At 39.9% G+C, this 6,501-nt stretch overlaps 1 long non-coding RNA gene across 4 annotated transcripts; it reads left to right on the forward strand.

Annotated features, from left to right (window-relative positions):
- The first annotated feature begins 6 nt into the window (after nt 1-6).
- On the forward strand, nt 7-5,984 carry LOC118430156. 4 transcript variants are annotated; one of them, XR_004832826.1, is made up of 7 exons: nt 7-1,132; nt 2,769-2,861; nt 3,417-3,518; nt 3,721-3,813; nt 4,155-4,223; nt 4,528-5,101; nt 5,821-5,984. It is a non-coding gene; the product is annotated as an uncharacterized LOC118430156 (long non-coding RNA). The 4 variants fall into 4 exon arrangements; XR_004832825.1 differs by lacking the exon at nt 4,155-4,223; XR_004832824.1 differs by lacking the exons at nt 4,155-4,223; nt 4,528-5,101 and having other exon boundaries at nt 7-546; nt 1,053-1,132.
- Nucleotides 5,985-6,501: the final 517 nt, after the last annotated feature.

Raw genomic sequence — 6,501 nt, forward strand, 5'->3', positions numbered from 1 at the left:
GTGAATTATCTTTTACAATATTTCCCTTTAATGAGAAAAATATATAACGTTATACCAGTGTTTCCATTAATACCTGTAACAATTATGTAGTTTGTGGTAGGTAGAAGATTAGCAGATACCACTTATGCAAAGAAGTCCCTAATTTGCATAATAGTGCATGAAATTAATGTGAAAGTGTCCTAATTCATCTAAGTACGTGTAGTAAATGTTTGGATTGTCAATACTTGTTACCTACAAGTTAGTTAAAGGTAATCAAGCATAAATTATGCAGATGTGAAAGTCATTTGCATAATCAAAATATTTCATGGAGGTATGAGGTCTCCAAACTCTTGTTTTCCTCTGTTTTTATTACAGCAACTGTTTTGTTACCTTGAGTTCTCATTCCTAGCATTGTTTTGGCACTGTTATAATGACTGTTTTGTGTTCAGGAGAACAAGGTACACCAGAAAGGATGAACAAGACATGCTGCTGTACGCAGCTATATTTGGTGGAGTAATTGCAAAGCCGACAAATTTAAAGTTATGGAAATAGCTGAAAGAACATGAGGTATATGTATGTATAGTGTTGTCGACATAGAAAACAAACTATCATCTAATTATCAGAATATGATCGTGACTAGGACGGTTCATGGTTCTAAGTAACCTGTAAGCATATGCAGGTCTAAAGTGAAGGCCCCAGACACATAAACAATTTGTGTATGACACTAAAACAAATTTACCAACAGAGTTTGTATGTCATGTGTATTGAAGCATTGGTCCAGACAAAGAATCACTGTTTACAAGTCCATGGCCTTCACCCTTGCTCAATTGCATACTGAAGAAAATCATCAACCTCCTTGGGAAGAAGTGCATGATCAAACATGTCTTTAATTGATAACAAGTCTTGTTTAGTCTTGTTGGCTTTGTTTTTTGGGTCATATTAATACCCGGTAAGCACACTGCATGGTGCACTGCCAATTTGTTGCCTGTGTCACAATTTGTACATTCCTGAGGCCTCTTGACCTGGGTGTAATTCATGATAGGTGACACCTGCTGTACATTTGTCTACTGCAGGAAACAACCCATCCAGCATCATCCATGCATAAACATTATTTAATGTTCCTGAAGGACGAACCACTGCCTGAGGTTCAAAGGTAAGCATTTTGAAGCATCAGACAGTGTAGTAGATATTACTGGAAAACCAAGTGTTGAACAAATTGTCAAATATCAAATGAACAAATTGTCATAAGGAACTAACATAACGATTGTATAAAAATGTCACTCGCACTTAAATCGTCTTTAGATAGTTCCTATGGTACATGCATATGGGAATACCATGGGAACTGCAATTCGCTATTTTCTGTAATTCAGTACAACTGTTATTATAATGATTAATTCTTGTGTAGACAATTAGAATAGGAAAATAAATCTGACATTGTTAGCCATATATTACACCCTTTTCACTTTCTTGTTGTTTTGGGCCCACAGTAGGGTTTCGTTGTCTTTCAAGAGTCCAAACATGAACAATACATAATGCTGATCAGATACCGAACATTATTCATTCTATGCAGTGCTATTCAGAATACAATGGGTCAAAATCCTTTTTGATTCATTAGCACTTTCAAGTTTGGCCTGTAGTTTATACATGTTAGCTGCTTCAAAGTAGTTTATAGCTACTTCAGCAAAATTTCCGCAAAACTGGCCAGGCACCACTGTGGCTCAGAGTCAGCAGGACAGGACAGAATTTGTTCTGCTGTTCGGGGTTACCTTAAATGCAAAACCTGGAGCAAGGTACGGTTAAGGGAAGTTTTGATGAAACATTAAGTGCTAACAGAAGTTCAAAGTCACAGCGTACAAATAAATCAATTGGCTACGCCGTGTTCCATTACTGTAACAGCAATGAAGCATCAGCAGAAACTTCCATGGTAACGTGTGGGACTGTTACATGAATTACATGGAAAAAGGCCAGACTTGCTCCCATGCCAAACTTCTTTTCATGACATATCTTCCCTCTCGTGGCAATGTCGAGGGATAATCTTAACACCCTTACCGTGCCACCAGATCATACATATATAAATCCTTTTATTATAACAGATCACCTAAAATAATAAACTTGCATGTTGTTTAGGAACTGGGGACTGTAGAAAATGATGGACTGTGTTTCTACTGTTATAATTTATATAGTGTATAGAATTTGCACATAGTGGCGCATGGACACAACTTACAATTTTCTAAGGTAATCGAGACAAACGCAAACAAAACAAAATTACAGCTGTGAATTTCATTTAGCTTATTTGCTCAGCTGAGGTGGATTGATTTCATGTAAGTCCATGATCTAAACCTCAGATGGCTTCTTTACGGCGCTCAAGATACGAGCATGAGTCTGGGACACTGGCATTCCATTTGGACAATCTGGAATTCCTAAGCAAACATTCCCGAGCACACATTCCTCTGGTCCATTGGCACAACACGGAATTCCTAGGCAAACATGTGGTCATAGACAGTGATAGAGATTATTGTAGAAAGAGACTCAAATACTAGTGTTAGCTATATCTTAAGACAGGTTGTGTTTGACTAATACTGTTAAGTAAGAGCTGTCAAGCCACTGTAGCTCTTCGTTTAAAAACAGTTTACATTTTTAATGGAATACAGACTGAGACTAAACATGAAGCAGACTGACAAGCTACTAGTATAATGTACTGATTAGGATTGACAGATCATAAAGAGGAGGAAGGCAACATTTCCTAAGTGTAGACTGTAGACTGACCTTATGTTTTGACACACATGTAGGTGGAGATATTGCGCCCTCCTGCCGGCCTAAAACCAGAGCATATGTCAGGCGCAAGCCTGCACCCAACAGGAGGCAGCGGCAAGAGCCAGAAAGTACTTTACATTCTGTTTCAACTATCACTAACCATACCTGCAAGTGACAAAACTGTTGTCTTTGTGCAAATATGTAAGAACAGGCCTCTAACATTTTGTTTGGCGTGACCTCTCAATTGTAAAGACTACATAATTTATTAGGCACTTGCAGGAATGGTTACTGTTTTAAAATTTAGTTCCAAATTTGTGTGGAAATGCTGTTTGTGAGTCAGTTTCCCTGGTTAATGACACCAAGCACTTTTACAAGCATTCATCTTTTACAAGCATTCATCATTCAGCTGAAATCATTATACTTCTACAACTACATGTACATACCTCAGACCAAGGAGGTTATTAACCTCCTTGCTCAGACTACTTCACTGGTGTCACATCTTTATGTACACTCAAGGCAAACCACATCATGTTTTTTTCTCTCCTTTTTTTCCATTTTTTCAAAATCAGGTGAAAATGCTTGCACAGCGACTGACCTGTACAATCTACTTGCTGCAAAGCTACTTGTTCAGCTAATGATAGTTGTCAGGAAGCTGTACACAGATTTTGTTACTTTATGTTTAGTAAGTGGACACCCCAGCCTGAACCATGCACCAGCAAGCAGCAGTTGTAGCAGTGATGAGGAGACAGACCATGAGATAGTGAGAGATGCTGCCAGCACACAAGGTAAGCCATAAATGGGACGGTTCGAAATTATAGCAAAACAATTCTGGTTGCAGTCCTGAAAAAAATAATACCTCGGGATTTTGTAATTTTTTTTGAATTTCAGTTAAAGTGATCCAACAAGATGCAGTTTAGCAATGTTTAGCAAGGCAACATTTCCTAAGTGTAGACTGTAGACTGACCTTATGTTTTGACACACATGTAGGTGGAGATATTGCGCCCTCCTGCCGGCCTAAAACCAGAGCATATGTCAGGCGCGAGCCTGCACCCAACAGGAGGCAGCGGCAAGAGCCAGAAGGTACTTTACATTCTGTTTCAACTATCACTAACCATACCTGCAAGTGACAAAACTGTTGTCTTTGTGCAAATATGTAAGAACAGGCCTCTAACATTTTGTTTGGCATGACCTCTCAATTGTAAAGACTACATAATTTATTAGGCACTTGCAGGAATGGTTACTGTTTTAAAATTTAGTTCCAAATTTGTGTGGAAATGCTGTTTGTGAGTCAGTTTCCCTGGTTAATGACACCAAGCCCTTTTACAAGCATTCATAGTGTGCATTTGATTCAGCACGAAAGTTGTTTTAAGGTGGCAGGTGAATTGGATCTGATCACCCCTACTTTCCTTTCCTCCAATCAGAGCTCTACTATACCAGTCCCCACCACCACGAGTGGGGAGGGCAGCTCTCTCCGAGAAACATCTATAGAGGTGTGTTGGGCATGTGTAGTGGTCCTGTGTAGTCCTAACCAGGCATGAGAATGCAGAAGTTGTAGCTGCAGACATAGGGCGTAGCCATCAGCCGAGCCAGTTCACTAACAGGGTCGTTCTACTGCTTTTATTTGCATTAGTTTGGTAGTGACTATGTGTGACAGTGCCGTTGGTTAAATTGCTTTCTCTGTAGGCAAGCACGGCTACATGCAGTTGCAGGTGTAACCATTCATAACTTCCTTTGTGTAAAATGGCACATGTGGCAAAAGTACGCAGGTCTAAACATTTCCGGTTCTGTCCACAGATGAGTCGTCGTACGGTTGTGGAACGACCACCGCGGGCACCAACATGCCGCCGATGAGCCCAAACAGCTCCAAGGGCAGACGGTGGAAGCGTGCGCCAAACAACCAGGGGAGCTTACGGAGCTTATGTACAGGCTAACCCCACTAACAGTATATTGTTGTCCACATCCAAAAACTTATATAAGTTTGGCCTGACAATTTTGTAGTTTACAGCTATAAACCCTCTCCAACAAGATCTCTTCAGTGTCACTGACGGAAACTACTGTGGTTAGTATTTAAACATCAGACCATTTCCAAAACCATATCCAGTTGCTTGAGTAACTACTTTTTGGCGTATCTTATTACCTGGATTTCTAACCTACATCGACGAATAGTAGCTTTTACATTAAAATCTATGTGAACTGACAGGTAATTGCTTCTGGTTACTACAGAAGTTCTGTTTTGATACAAATGAAATTGATTGGCACAATTACATGTGGGTTCTATTTCCTCAGTAGTCCCTGACGGCAAAAGAAGAACCATTTGTGGTGTGGCGGACTCGGCACACCACTTGGGCAATCCTACAATGGAAATGGGGTAAGAATTTTTTGTGTGTGACCTGGGTGGGGAGGTGGGTGCAGCTGTAGCTGGGGCTGTGGACCCGAGGCCAGGCGATACTGCCTTAAATTTCAATACCGTTTTGTTATTTATTATTTCATTACTATTTTCTTTAAGGCGTGAGCCCTTTCTTAGATTTGAAAAACATTGCTATGTTGAGATACATAGCAGAGAATGCAGATGAAAAGAAGCCTGATACCGGGAATGAGACATACAAAGAAATGCAATGATACAAGGTATATGTGGACCCGAGGCCAGGCGAACGGCCCAAGCTGCTGACAGTACTTGTTTTCATAGCTTTTGTAAACATCTTGTTTGACTAGTATTTTATAAATATCACATTCTTTTACATACTGTTCTTTAAATAGTGCTTGATAATATTTTCACGTATAGACTTTTGTTTCATGTGATACAGTTTCTCATTTTCAAGAGTACATATTAGACAACAGTGAAATTCAATCAAGGCATTATGAAGTGATTCGCGAGTAATTTGCACTTACAAGTGCACAATGTCGATAGATTAACCTACTTTTCAGGTTTTAGTGTGAACAATGCTTCCTGTCACTTCCCAGATTTGGCAAAATGTACATATAATGTATTAGGATTGAGATATTGAAACATTAGTCAAGTGCGGTGTCCTATTTCAATGAACTTGTAATTTCTGTTTCACTAATTACGAATTTCGATTTTGTCTCTAGCTGCTGGAGATGAGGAAGGCAGTGTTAGAGACTGCAGAAGATCTAGAGAAGCACCTGTGGACCCACGCTCGTACCCAGCGCCGCAAAAAAGCCATAGGATTAGATCGTGGGCTGATAAGTCACAATCCACCTCAGGCTGAACAAAATAAAGTCAATGGAATTCATAGGTGTCATGTTTTTTCTTCTTTTGTGTGTGTCTGAATTACCTCAAATGCTAAATAAATCGTAAGTTGTAAGACTTGAAACGTTAAGTGTGTGCACGCCACAATGTGCGATAACCTACAAAATGTAGTACTTTGTTACACTTAGCGAACGAAAACAAGACGCAAGCTTACTATTTTATGGAGTAAAATGTGACACGTTATAGTAAAGGGAGCGTTAGAATGTACCTGATTTTGTGGCACTGTGAGGGCCTAAAATTATCCCTCTACATTGCCGAGTGGGGAGTTATGTCAAGGTGCCAGAATGAAGATATTTGCATCAATAAAAGCTTTTTGCCCAAAGTTGCAACGATCTGGAAATGGCGGAGAGAAATGAGAAAAAAGTACTAAAACCCTGCAAGTAAACTACCGCTAGTCGAGCCTCCAGAGATGGGAGGGTACCATGCCCCCATGATGACTGCCAGGGAAATGCCGTGTTCTTCCTGAAAGGGCAGTTATACATGTCTAAACAGGCACCTAA

This window comes from Branchiostoma floridae, chromosome 1 (assembly GCF_000003815.2).
Source record: "Branchiostoma floridae strain S238N-H82 chromosome 1, Bfl_VNyyK, whole genome shotgun sequence".
Classification (NCBI taxonomy): domain Eukaryota; kingdom Metazoa; phylum Chordata; class Leptocardii; order Amphioxiformes; family Branchiostomatidae; genus Branchiostoma; species Branchiostoma floridae.